A 14,083-nucleotide genomic window follows, 5' to 3' on the forward strand; every position below is an offset into this window, starting at 1 on the left:
TGTACCACATCAATCACGTCTCTTAGCCTGTCTTTGATGCACGGTGCCACCTTTCCCAGGATATTAATGACTACTTCTCTAATATCCTCTCTCCCTCTGCCTCTTGTACACCTTGGATTGTCAGAGTACCTTTGATGTTCAGCTACATTCTCACACGGCTCATTATTTTGGGATTGCATTTTCTTCAACTCGTTCTCTAGGAATGTTATTTCCATTGTTCTCTCTGTCACGTTCGTTGTAAAGATGAGACCAAGGCGCAGCGTGAGTAGAGTTCCACATGTTTTTAATAAAACCAGAATCTCAGCTAAACAAAAACAAACCAGCACCGTGACACTATACAAATAGTGCTGACAGGAAACTAAACATAGAACAAGATCCCACCAACACCAAAGGAAAATGGCTACCTAAATATGATCCCCAATCAGAGATAATGATAAACAGCTGTCTCTGATTGGGAACCGATTCAGGCCAACATAGAATTACAAAACCCCTAGACATACAAAAACCCTAGACATACAAACCCCTAGACATACAAAAACCCTAGACATACAAAAACCCTAGACATACAAAAACCCTAGACATACAAAAACCCTAGACAAACAAAATCCCTAGACATACAAAACCCCTAGACATACAAAACCCCTAGACATACAAAAACCCTAGACATACAAAACCCTAGACATACAAAAACCCTAGACATACAAAAACCCTAGACATACAAAAACCCTAGACATACAAAAACCCTAGACATACAAAAACCCTAGACATACAAAAACCCTAGACATACAAAAACCCCTAGACATACAAAACCCTAGACATACAAAAACCCTAGACATACAAAAACCCTAGACATACAAAAACCCTAGACATACAAAAACCCTAGACATACAAAACCCCTAGACATACAAAACCCCTAGACATACAAAACCCCTAGACATACAAAACCCTAGACATACAAAAACCCTAGACATACAAAACCCCTAGACATACAAAAACCCTAGACATACAAAAACCCCTAGACATACAAAACCCCTAGACATACAAAACCCCTAGACATACAAAACCCCTAGACATACAAAACCCTAGACATACAAAAACCCTAGACATACAAAAACCCTAGACATACAAAACCCCTAGACATACAAAAACCCTAGACATACAAAAACCCCTAGACATACAAAAACCCTAGACATACAAAACCCCTAGACATACAAAAACCCCTAGACATACAAAAACCCTAGACAATACAAAACTAGCATACCCACCCTAGACAATACAAAACTAGCATACCCACCCTAGACAATACAAAACTAGCATACCCACCCTAGTCACACCTTGACCGAAACAAAACAGAGATATCTCAGGTCAGGGCGTGACCCTCGCTCACGATTTTGTGTAGCTTACTGACAGTTTCTGACAAATGATCGATCTTCTTTGATGTTTCTTCGGTAGCCTATGATGGACACTTTGTAGAGCGTCTTGTTTAGTCGACAGGGACTGGATTGCAGAGAAAAGATCATTGAAATGTCGTCTTTTACTTTTTTCACCGGTGGATTTTCACTTGTGGTCTGAGGTAAAGAGGTTGCAAGGATTTCATCCTGGTCAGTTTTGTTTTTCTCTTCTTGCTTTGAGTTTGCGGCTTCTTGTGTACCCATGCTGCTCTGGTTCGCGTTGTAGCTAGCGAGCATGTCTGCCGTCTTCTGTGAGACCTGGATATTTCATCTACTATTGTCTTTCTGTCGTGTTCTTCCCATTCAACTTGTCAAAAACTCAAATCAAATGTATTTATATAGCCCTTCTTACATCAGCTGATATCTCAAAGTGCTGTACAGAAACCCAGCCTAAAACCCCAAACAGCAAGCAATGCAGGTGTAGAAGCACGGTGGCTAGGAAAAACTCCCTAGAAAGGCCAAAACCTAGGAAGAAACCTAGAGAGGAACCAGGCTGTGGGGTGGCCAGTCCTCTTCTGGCTGTGCCGGGTGGAGATTATAACAGAACATGGCCAAGATGTTCAAATGTTCATAAATGACCAGCATGGTCAAATAATAATAATCACAGTAGTTGTCGAGGGTGCAGCAAGTCAGAACCTCAGGAGTAAATGTCAGTTGGCTTTTCATAGCCGATCATTAGAAGTATCTCTACCGCTCCTGCTGTCTCTAGAGTTGAAAACAGCAGGTCTGGCAACCCAGACAAGAAGATCACGTCAGTGACTCAACCCACTCAAGTGACGCACCCCTCCTAGGGACGGCATGAAAGAGCACCAGTAAGCCAGTGACTCAGCCCCTGTAATAGGGTTAGAGGCAGAGAATCCCAGTGGAGAGAGGGGAACCGGCCAGGCAGAGACAGCCAGGGCGGTTCGTTGATCCAGAGCCTTTCCGTTCACCTTCCCACTCCTGGGCCAGACTACACTCAATCATATGACCCACTGAAGAGATGAGTCTTCAGTAAAGACTTAAAGGTTGAGACCGAGTTTGCGTCTCTGACATGGGTAGGCAGGCCATTCCATAAAATGGAGCTCTATAGGAGAAAGCCCTGCCTCCAGCTGTTTGCTTAGAAATTCTAGGGACAATTAGGAGGCCTGCGTCTTGTGACCGTAGCGTACGTGTAGGTATGTACGGCAGGACCAAATCAGAGAGATAGGTAGGAGCAAGCCCATGTAATGCTTTGTAGGTTATCAGTAAAACCTTGAAATCAGCCCTTGCCTTAACAGGAAGCCAGTGTAGGGAGGCCAGCACCAGAGTAATATGATCACATTTTTTGGTTCTAGTCAGGATTCTAGCAGCCGTATTTAGCACTAACTGAAGTTTATTTAGTGCTTTATCCGGGTAGCCGGAAAGTAGAGCATTGCAGTAGTCTAACCTACAAGTAACAGAAGCATAGATTAATTTTTCTGCATCATTTTGGGACAGAAAGTGTCTGATTTTTGCAATGTTACGTAGATGGAAAAAAGCTGTCCTCGAAATGTTCTTGATATGTTCTTCAAAAGAGAGATCAGGGTCCAGAGTAACGCCGAGGTCCTTCACAGTTTTATTTGGGACGACTGTACAACCATCAAGTTTGTCAGACTAACTCTAAACTTATCCTATATCCCTAAAACAAGTTATAGTTAGTTTATTTCAACATTAATAATATTAGACTGTTAACCACCTAACCCTCAATGTTGCTTTGAAGAGCGAGAAAACACTCCCTCTCACAGCGACGCCATCTTGGCTTCCACAAGCCATACAGCATTACCCCACTGAGATCTCCAGAAGTTGACGTCGGTAGCAGCTGAATGAGACTCTTGGGGGGGATCTGTTTTAAACTGAACTCTTGGGAAAAAGAAAAAAAATCTGTTTTAAGCGGTTTTGGCAAATAAAAATAATGCTTTGCGCTTAAAACGATTTCTTAACCCCCGAGCATTGAGTGAAACTACAGACAATGACAAAGTGGAATATAGAACAAAGTAGTATAAGCTAAACAACAATCGCAAATGAAAGGAAACCAGCGTTGCATACCATATAGATATAAATGATTGAGTGAGAATAGTTTAGCAGAACAAAGCTAACTGCCAGAACAAGAAACCACAAAGAGCTTACTCACTTCCTACACTGCAGGTAAAAATATCAGAAGTGAGAGAACTAATAAAATAGGAAATAACCATTGCTCCAGTAGTCCTGTGCAGTTAGAACAAAGGTCAAATCACCTTAGAGCCGGGAGTAAGATCTGCTCACATCAGTGGTGATGTATCCTATGTTGACCACCAGTCTATGACAGTCCTCAAGGGGGACGGTTCGTTCAGGATCCGTTGATAAAAGTGCGTCCTCCGATGAAGTAGGCCGCTTTCCCTTCTTTTCGTGCTTTTTCCACAGCTGGCCAGTTTCTCTCTCCTTCCTCTGTCTGCTTCCGAGAGGTCTTCAGCAAACCGGAGGTTGTTATCGAGTAGGAAAGTAGGTTTCTCTGTCTGCTTCCGAGAGGTCTTCAGCAAACCGGAGGTTGTTATCGAGTAGGAAAGTAGATTTCTCTGTCTGCTTCCGAGAGGTCTACAGCAAACTGCAGATTGTTATCGAGTAGGAAAGTCGATTTCTCTGTCTGCTTCCGAGAGGTCTTCAGCAAACCGCAGGTTGTTAACAAGTAGGAAAGTAGATTTCTCTGTCTGCTTTCCAAGTGGCATCACTGTAGATCTGTGATGTGAACTGGAGAAGGATACCTCTGGGCTTGGAGTCACCCTGCCTTGTCGTGCTGAGGCGATGTACAGTGTGGACAACATCTGCCTTCTCCACAGGTAGGATAGCCCGGCAGACTTTGATGTTCTCTTTGTCCCACGTTCTCCCGTTCTCCCCATCTGCTTCGGGAACTCCGTACAGTCTGAGATTCCGTCGTCAGGAGTAGCTTTCGAGTTCCTCGATTCTTCTTTGGCACAAGTCCATCTTTCCCTTTTTTTTTTAAAGCCCTCGATTTTCATTGCGTTGTTGCCAAACATTTTCTCTATGGCATCGGACCGGTACATTGATGAGCCTGGAAAGAGTGGCCATAACATCATTATTGGCAGCGGCATCTGGACCCAGTTGAAACATGCCTTTCTTGAAAGCTGGACGTTTGCTTAGGCAAGGAAGGAAAATCCTTGTCTGACACGGTCAGACCAGTATAGTTGTGACAGTTGTCAATCAAAGTATTTGCTTCCTGTGTAACTGTAATCTTTTTTTCTATGTTGTGTTTATGTGTTTGGCCTGGTGTGGTTCTCAATCAGAGGCAGGTGTCGTTCGTTGTCTCTGATTGAGAATCATACTTAGGCAGCCTGGTTGTCTCTGATTGAGAATCATACTTAGGTAGCCTGGTTGTCTCTGATTGAGAATCATACTTAGGTAGCCTGGTTGTCTCTGATTGAGAATCATACTTAGGCAGCCTGGTTGTCTCTGATTGAGAATCATACTTAGGTAGCCTGGTTGTCTCTGATTGAGAATCATACTTAGGCAGCCTGGTTGTCTCTGATTGAGAATCATACTTGGGCAGCCTGGTTGTCTCTGATTTGGAATCATACTTAGGCAGCCTGGTTGTCTGTGATTGAGAATCATACTTAGGCAGCCTGATTGTCTCTGATTTGGAATCATACTTAGGCAGCCTGGTTGTCTGTGATTGAGAATCATACTTAGGCAGCCTGGTTGTCTCTGATTGAGAATCATACTTAGGCAGCCTGGTTGTCTCTGATTGAGAATCATACTTAGGTAGCCTGGTTGTCTCTGATTGAGAATCATACTTAGGTAGCCTGGTTGTCTCTGATTGAGAATCATACTTAGGTAGCCTGGTTGTCTCTGATTGAGAATCATACTTAGGCAGCCTGGTTGTCTCTGATTTGGAATCATACTTAGGCAGCCTGGTTGTCTGTGATTGAGAATCATACTTAGGCAGCCTGGTTGTCTCTGATTGAGAATCATACTTAGGCAGCCTGGTTGTCTCTGATTGAGAATCATACTTAGGTAGCCTGGTTGTCTCTGATTGAGAATCATACTTAGGCAGCCTGGTTGTCTCTGATTGAGAATCATACTTATGCAGCCTGGTTGTCTCTGATTGAGAATCATACTTAGGCAGCCTGGTTGTCTCTGATTGAGAAACATACTTAGGCAGCCTGGTTGTCTCTGATTGAGAATCATACTTAGGTAGCCTGGTTGTCTCTGATTGGGAATCATACTTAGGTAGCCTGGTTGTCTCTGATTGAGACTCATACTTAGGCAGCCTTTTCCCACCTGTGTTTGTGGTGGGTGATTATTTTCTGTTTAGTTGTTTTTCGTCACCTTTACAGAACTGTTTCGGTTTCGTTTCTCTTTGTTGTTTTGTTTAGTGTTCTGAGTTTAAATAAATACATAATGAACACATTCCACGCTGTGCTTTGGTCCTCACCTTCTTCCACCACAGACGATCGTTACAGTAACGACATTGGATGATGCCTGAGCATTACCAGCTGAGGAGTTAGCAGTAAGATCTCTCTTTCTGTCAGCGCGCTGTGACATTTTAGAGAATATCGTCTTTAATCGTCAATAACCTGGTGTCTTTAGCAGGCAAAGTATTCGCTTGGGTAGTTCAAAAGAATACACTTTTCACTATCTTTCAAAAGTTGGTACGCAGAGCTTGGTAGGAAACGTGCGTTCAAGCTGCCATCTTGGAGCCTCCTCTTAAATCCCCGTAATCTTGGCGCAGCAGGGGATGGTGATGTCATCACTGTATCACGTTCAGAAATCTATTTATATTGATGAATCTCAAATAATTTATAGATTTTGTTTTAAAAATGAAACGCTTTGTTATCGATGGATAAGATGAAAGACCCCTAACGAGTTCAGCTTTGTGAGATGTTCACAGCAATCACGGTATCACATTCAAAAATCAATTTATATGGACGAATCTCAAACATTTTTGATCAAGAGAGAGACCTTTTAGAAATTAATTCACATTTTCTCTAACACGAAACATACAAATCTGTATTTTACAGTTATAAGGAAAGTGACATTTTATAGTTTTATAATTTGCTTATGCAATATTTAGAAAGCATATTAATAATTTAAAGCTTTATTCATACAGTTTTGTTGAAGAAAAAGGGGTACTACTGAACGTATTCAACTGAAATGTGTCTTCCACGTTTAACCCAACCCCTCTGAATCAGAGAGGTGTGTCTTCCACATTTAACCCAACCCCTCTGAATCAGAGAGGTGTGTCTTCCACATTTAACCCAACCCCTCTGAATCAGAGAGGTGTGTCTTCCACATTTAACCCAACCCCTCTGAATCAGAGAGGTGTATCTTCCACATTTAACCCAACCCCTCTGAATCAGAGAAGTGTGTCTTCCACATTTAACCCAACCCCTCTGAATCAGAGAGGTGTGTCTTCCACATTGAACCCAACCCCTCTGAATCAGAGAGGTGTGTCTTCCACATTTAACCCAACCCCTCTGAATCAGAGAGGTGTGTCTTCCACATTTAACCCAACCCCTCTGAATCAGAGAGGTGTGTCTTCCACATTTAACCCAACCCCTCTGAATCAGAGAGGTGTGTCTTCCACATTTAACCCAACCCCTCTGAATCAGAGAGGTGTGTCTTCCACATTTAACCCAACCCCTCTGAATCAGAGAGGTGTGTCTTCCACATTTAACCCAACCCCTCTGAATCAGAGAGGTGTGTCTTCCACATTTAACCCAACCCCTCTGAATCAGAGAGGTGTGTCTTCCACATTTAGAGGTGCGGGGGGCTGCCTTAATCGACATCCACATCTTTGGCGCCCGGGGAACAGTGGGTTAACTGCCTTGCTCGGGGGCAGAACGACAGATTTTTACCTTGTCAGCTCGGGGATTTGAACCTGCAACCTTACGGTTACAGTGTACTTGTGTTCTCAAAAGTGACTCCACCTCAGCAGTGTATAACTATTATTATTATTATTATTAAAATATAACTATTTGTATTATTATTAAAATATAACTATTTTTACCAGAAAGATGAGATTTGAACCTTTTCTTTGAGTATCCAGCATTACTAGTTATTGTTAATTAATCTCACAATAAAAACATCCACTTGGGTGGATTACGGAGATGACATTTTCTGTTACATTCAACTGTTTAAAAAAATAAAACTCTAATCACTCTTTAGAATTCATAACAAAGCTCTTGGATAAGAAGACGGGCAGACGGTTTCAAGTCGATCGAAAATAAATGTGAACAATTATCCTCTTCAGAATTCATAACAAGCGTCTTAGTTTCTAGAACTGCAAGCCCATTTTGTCCAATGGGAGGTCAAACAAAATGCTTCTGGGTTGATTGACTTCAAATTTCTCAGGCCGTGTCCTCCATTAACAAACATGTCAAATTTAGGAAGATTTTTTTTAAAGTGTTCTTTCGAAACCGCCCATATGACCCCCAATTAAGTCACTTCTTGTAGTCAGACAGTCTGATAGACATACAGGCAGAAAGACCCCCAATTAAGTCACTACTTGTAGTCAGACAGTCTGATAGACATACAGGCAGAAAGACTGTTTCAAGTTAATCTAAAAAAATAAAATAAAAAATGGGACCAATATCCTCTTCAGAATTATTTAAAGAATACACAAGGCTCTTAGCAACAAGGCTTTCAGTTTCTAGAACTGCGAGACGATTGTGTCCGAACGGAGGTCAAAAAATGCTTTTAGCATTGATTGATCACAACATTTCTCATGCCAGGTCCCCTGGTCACAAATATGTCAATGTACAGCCTCCTGGGGACTTTCTTTAACAATGCCCTGAGTCTTTACATTTACCATTTGACCGTTCTACAGAGGATATGGAAGCCGGTGTTTTTGTGTAACTGCAGGGAGAGACACTTCCTGTTGCCACAGGAAGCTGAACCTCAACAGGGCATCCCTAGAAGGTCATGCACGACTGGTTGTGTGCAAGGACGGTTAGCTACCTCAATCGCAGTCAAACGGGTGCGTCATGAGTATGTGAGAGCTATAGGTCATTATTTTCTATGGAAGAAATTAATTCACTGTTCATTCGATTAAGGTTGGGGTTATGTCTACGGTTGAGGCCTTAACCCTGACCCCAACCCTAACCCTGACCCCAACCCTAACCCTGACCCCAACCCTAACTCCAACTTCATTACTACATCCCAGCTCGACCCTGACCCTAACCTGACCCCAACCCTGACTCTAACCTAACCCTGACCCCAACCCTGACTCTAACCTAACCCTGACCCCAACCCTGACCCTGACTCTAACCTAACCCTGACCCTAACACCGACCCTAACCCTGACCCCAACCCTAACCCCAGCCCTGACCCTGACTCTAACCCTGACCCCGACCCTGACTCTAACCCTGACCCTCGCTTCATCTCCACATCTTGGCTGAACCGTTCTGCCGATGCCACTCAAAAGCACATCAACTCTAGGTAGAGCCCTGCACGGGCATTCATTTTATGCCCGAGCCCTACCCATGCGTGTGACGTTCAGGCTCTACCCAACCAAGGCCCGATTGCTTCTGTCAAATTTAAAGCCCGAAATCTGAAATAACTTCCTCCGTTAGCAAATCCATTAGCTTCTCCTTTCGGTCTGTCACTCGCTCCCTGAGCGCAGCTCACTCTGCATGCACTCTTCTCAAGATGGCTCTGAGTCGGTGAGTATCCACAGCAACGGCTCTGGGCTTACTCTACTCAATGAGAGAGCAGTTAAATACTTTTCTTTGTCAGTCTAACACCATGCATGTTATGATCTTAGTCCTATATGACTGTACCTTGCAGCAGCAGAGGACGAGCAAATGGCTCAGCTTCAAACTGTTAGTGATCAATTTAATGATACCCGAGTCCTGCAGGTATTGATGGAGAAAAAAAAGAGGCCCTAATTCGATGTATAATGTTGGGGCAGGTGGGGCTCGGGTTGGGTAGCAGAGCTCTAACTATAGGTCAGGGTTCAAGTGAGGTCTACCTTTCTGACATGTAGTGGGCAGGGACAAATTCATTCATTGTTAATTGGATTAAGGTTAGGGTTATGTCAAGAGTTGAGTACACACATGCCGGCTCAACCCTAAACCTCAACCTTTAACTTCACAGAAACCAACCGGCTCACCACTAACACTGACATGTTGTCCACATCAACTCCAAGAGCTGAGTCAAGATGTAAAGTTTGGGTTGAGCTGGGATGTGGACATAAAGTTAGGGTTAGGTCTCAGAGCAAGTGACGTCACGTCACCGATTGAAACGCCACTAGCGCGCACCACCGCTAACTAGCTAGCCATTTCACATCTGCTACACTAGGGTTAGGTTTAGGGTTGAGTTTAGAGTTTGTCTGTCTGCCTTTATGTGAGTTCATATATATGTATGTCTGCCTGTGAGTGGATGTCTGTCCGGTTTCCATCCAATTGGTGACACATTTTCATAGGAATATTCAAAAATTCGCATTAAAAACGAAAAGCACATTTTTCCCCACCAGAGATGTGTTTTCGTCAAATTGACTTGTTGCAGATTAAAGGCTGTGCGTGATGACGTAGAACACATACCATTCATTTTGAGGTTCAATTCTCATGTGCCAAATAAAACAACAGAAGTAAAATGGGGTTTCATTGCATTTTCAACTATACTGATAGTTTTATAAATGAAAAATGTTGCGTTATATTATATAGCAAGGCTGCCCACTCTGGTAGTGGTACGTGCGTTCTAGTATAACAGTATAACTTTACGTCCGCCCCCTCGCCCATACCCGGGCGCGAACCAGAGACCCTCGGCACACATCAACAACAGTCACCCACGAAGCATCGTTACCCATCGCTCCACTAGCCAACACACAGCGGGCAGACACCGTACATATCTACGCGCTGCTGGCTGGAGCGCACGTATAGGCGACATGAGATTATTATGAACAAAAAGAGCAAGATTGTTTTTTATTTGTCAAACGGCAGCCAAGCATCGATTATCAATTCAATTCAATTCAAGGAGCTTTATTGGCATGGGAAACATGTTAACATTGCCAAAGCAAGTGAGGTAGATAATATATAAAGTGAAATAAACAATAAAAATTAACAGTAAACATTACACATACAGAAGTTTCAAAACAATAAAGACATTACTAATGTCATATTATATATATACAGTGTTTTAACAATGTACAAATGGTAAAGGACTCAAGATAAAATAAATAAGCATAAATATGGGTTGTATTTACAATGGTGTTTGTTCTTCACTGGTTGCCCTTTTCTCGTGGCAACAGGTCACAAATCTTGCTGCTGCATCGATTATCATATCACCACAATAAGACCTTTGATATTTATTGTAAAGGAGCATCAAGCTCATCACATTACACTTTCGCCACCCTGTGAAGTTCATCATGATTTATGTCGTGTGTAGCCTAATAAACTGCATCGATTCCCGACAAAACCGCAGTGAGAGGACCGCAAGTCATCATCACGTGACTCGAAGTTAACTTCGATATGTTGGGTATTATATCAATATTTGTGCATAAAAGCGTTTCCACTGACATTTCTCGCATAATTCATTTTAGCAAACACAAAAAGGTCCCACCTTATCTAGCGTGTTTTGTTTTGTATGTTTCCATGAGGTCTGTCATAGATTTTTTTTTTTTTTTACCGACAAGTAATTTACTGGCATAAAAAGGGTTGGATGGTAACCTGGTTTGTCTTTCGCCAGTTTACCCATTGCAGCTCTATCACCAACTTTTTTTGCCTTGAATGAAATGTATGGATTTATGCGCCAATACCCTTGATGCATACAGTATCTATTCTGCAATATCCTGTCTATGGAGGTAGGAAAGTGGAGAGAGGTGGAGGTTGGAGAGAGAGGAGGGAGAAAAATAGATTAGAGGGAAGAGAAAGGAAAGGAGACAGAATGGAGGGGGAGGGATAGAGAGAGAGAGAAACAAAGAAATAAAGAGAGAAAGAAAGGGGGAGAGAAGGAGAAAGGGGGAGAGAAAGAGAGAGGTCGTGAACCCATGGTCTCCTGAGAGAAATAAAGAGAAAGAGAGACATTAGAGGTAGATAAACATGGATTTATACAGGATACAACCCTCTATATCAAAACCTTCAATGCAAATTAAAAACGTTACCAAAAACAATGTTATTTTTAACATCCAATTGGTACTGAACTGTAATGCTCCTAAAGGACCATCCAGAGACACTATTTGCTGACTGCTACAACGAGGGGACCGTAAAGCAACTTAATTTACCACACAGGCCATCCCCTGGCATGGCACAGTGCTATAAGAGTACACTACCCCCAGATCAGGGCGCCCACTCCGACAAGGTTAATTGACCCACAGTCCCACACGGTGACATGATATATGTGTAACGGATGTGAAACGGCTAGCTTAGTTAGCGGTGTGCGCTAAATAGCGTTTCAATCGGTTACGTCACTTGCTCTGAGACCTTGAAGTAGTATTTCCCCATGCTCTTTAAGGGCCGCGGCTCTTGTGGAGCGATGGGTAACGATGCTTCGTGGATGACTGTTGTTGATGTGTGCAGAGGGTCCCTGGTTCGCGCCCGGGTATGGGCGAGGGGACGGTTTAAAAGTATACTGTTACATATGTATATACAGATTTTTTTTTTTTTTGAACTTTATATAACCAGGTCGGCCAGTTGAGAACACGTTCTCATTTACAACTGCCAAGATAAAGCAAAGCAGTGCAACAAACAACAACACAGAGTTACAAAAACACCTACATGATCAAATACAAATCTTAGAATCAGCTATTAAAGACGACCAGAACACACTGGATTCCAGAACCCACTGGATTCCAGAACCCACTGGATTCCAGAACCCACTGGATTCCAGAACCCACTGGATTCTCCAATTAAATTGAATGAACTACAGGACAAAATACAAACCCTCCAACCCAAAAAGACCTTTTGATGGTATCCTCACTGAAATTCTAAAATAAACAGACCACAAATTCCAATTGGCTATACTTAAACTCTTTAACATCATCCTCTGCTCTGGCATCTTCCCCAGTATGTGGAACCAAGGACTGATCACCCCAAACCACAAAAGGGGAGACCAATTTGACCCCAATAACTACCGTGAGATAAGCGTCAACAGCAAGCTTTGGCGAATCATCTGCATGATCATTAACAACAGACTCGTACATTTCCTCAGTGAAAACAATGTACTGAGCAAATATCAAATTGGCTTTTTACCAAATTATCGTATGACAAACTTCATATTCACCATGCACACCCTAATTGACAACCAAACAAACCAAAACAAAGGCAAAAGTCTTCTCATGCTTTGTTGATTTAAAAAAGAGACTCAATTTGGCACGAGTGTCTGCTTTACAAATTGATGGAAAGTGGTGTTGGGAGAAAAACATAGGACATTATAAAGTCCATGTACACAAACAACAAGTGCGTGGTTAAAATTGACAAAAAAACGCACAGCTTAAGCCCCACCCTCTTCAACGTAAATATCAACAAATTGGCACAGGCACTAGAACAGTCTGCAGCACCCGGCCTCACCCTACTAGAATCTGACGTCAAATGTCTACTGATGTTATGGTGCTTCTGTCACCAACCAAGGAGGGCCTACAGCAGCACCGAGATCTTCGGCACAGATTCTGTCAGACCTGGGCCCTGACAGTAAATCTCAGTAAGACAAAAATAATGGTGTTCCAAAAAAGGTCCAGTTGCCAGGACCACAAATACAAATTCCATCTAGATACCGTTGCCCTAGAACACACAAAAATCTATACATACCTTGGCCTAAACATCAGCGCCACAGGTAACTTCCACAAAACTGTGAACGATCTGAGAGACAAGGCAAGAAGGGCCTGCTATGCCATCAAAAGGAACATGAAATTCGACATACCAATTAGGATCTGGCTAAAAATACTTGAATCAGTCATAGAACCCATTGCCCTTTACGGCTGTGAGGTCTGGGGTCCGCTCACCAACCAAGAATTCACAAAATGGGACAAACACCAAATTGCTGAATTTTGGCAGAATACCTGACCACTTTGACTGACCCAAAATGAAGGAAAGCTTTGACTATGTACTCAGCCTGGCGATAGAGAAAGACCACCTTAGGCTTTGTGCACAAAATGAGGTGGAAACTGAGCTGCACAAAAGGATAGCTACACAAAATGGTCATATAATATAATATATATACAGTGGGGCAAAAAAGTATTTAGTCAGCCACCAATTGTGCAAGTTCTCCCACTTAAAAAGACGAGAGAGGCCTGTAATTTTCATCATAGGTACACTTCAAGTATGACAGACAAAATGAGAAAATAAAATCCAGAAAATCACATTATAGGATTTTTTAATGAATTTATTTACAAATTATGGTGGAAAATAAGTATTTAGTAAGTAACAGTAAGCTATGAGCATCATCTTTCAGATGGAAAAAAAAGTGAGTTTCCGCTCGCTCGCCTTTTTAGGGGATCTGAACAAAATTATTAACGCAGCATATAAAGTGTTGGTCCCATGTTTCATGAACGGAAATAAAAGATCTGGAAATATTCTACACGCACAAAAAGCTTATTTCTCTCAAATTTGTTTACATCCCTGTTACATGCTGACCCCTCAAGTTACAAAATAATTGTACACATACATGTTACTCAATCATTTCATCCAAACTGCTTGCGATCGTTGT

This window comes from Oncorhynchus keta, chromosome 28 (assembly GCF_023373465.1).
Source record: "Oncorhynchus keta strain PuntledgeMale-10-30-2019 chromosome 28, Oket_V2, whole genome shotgun sequence".
NCBI lineage: Eukaryota > Metazoa > Chordata > Actinopteri > Salmoniformes > Salmonidae > Oncorhynchus > Oncorhynchus keta.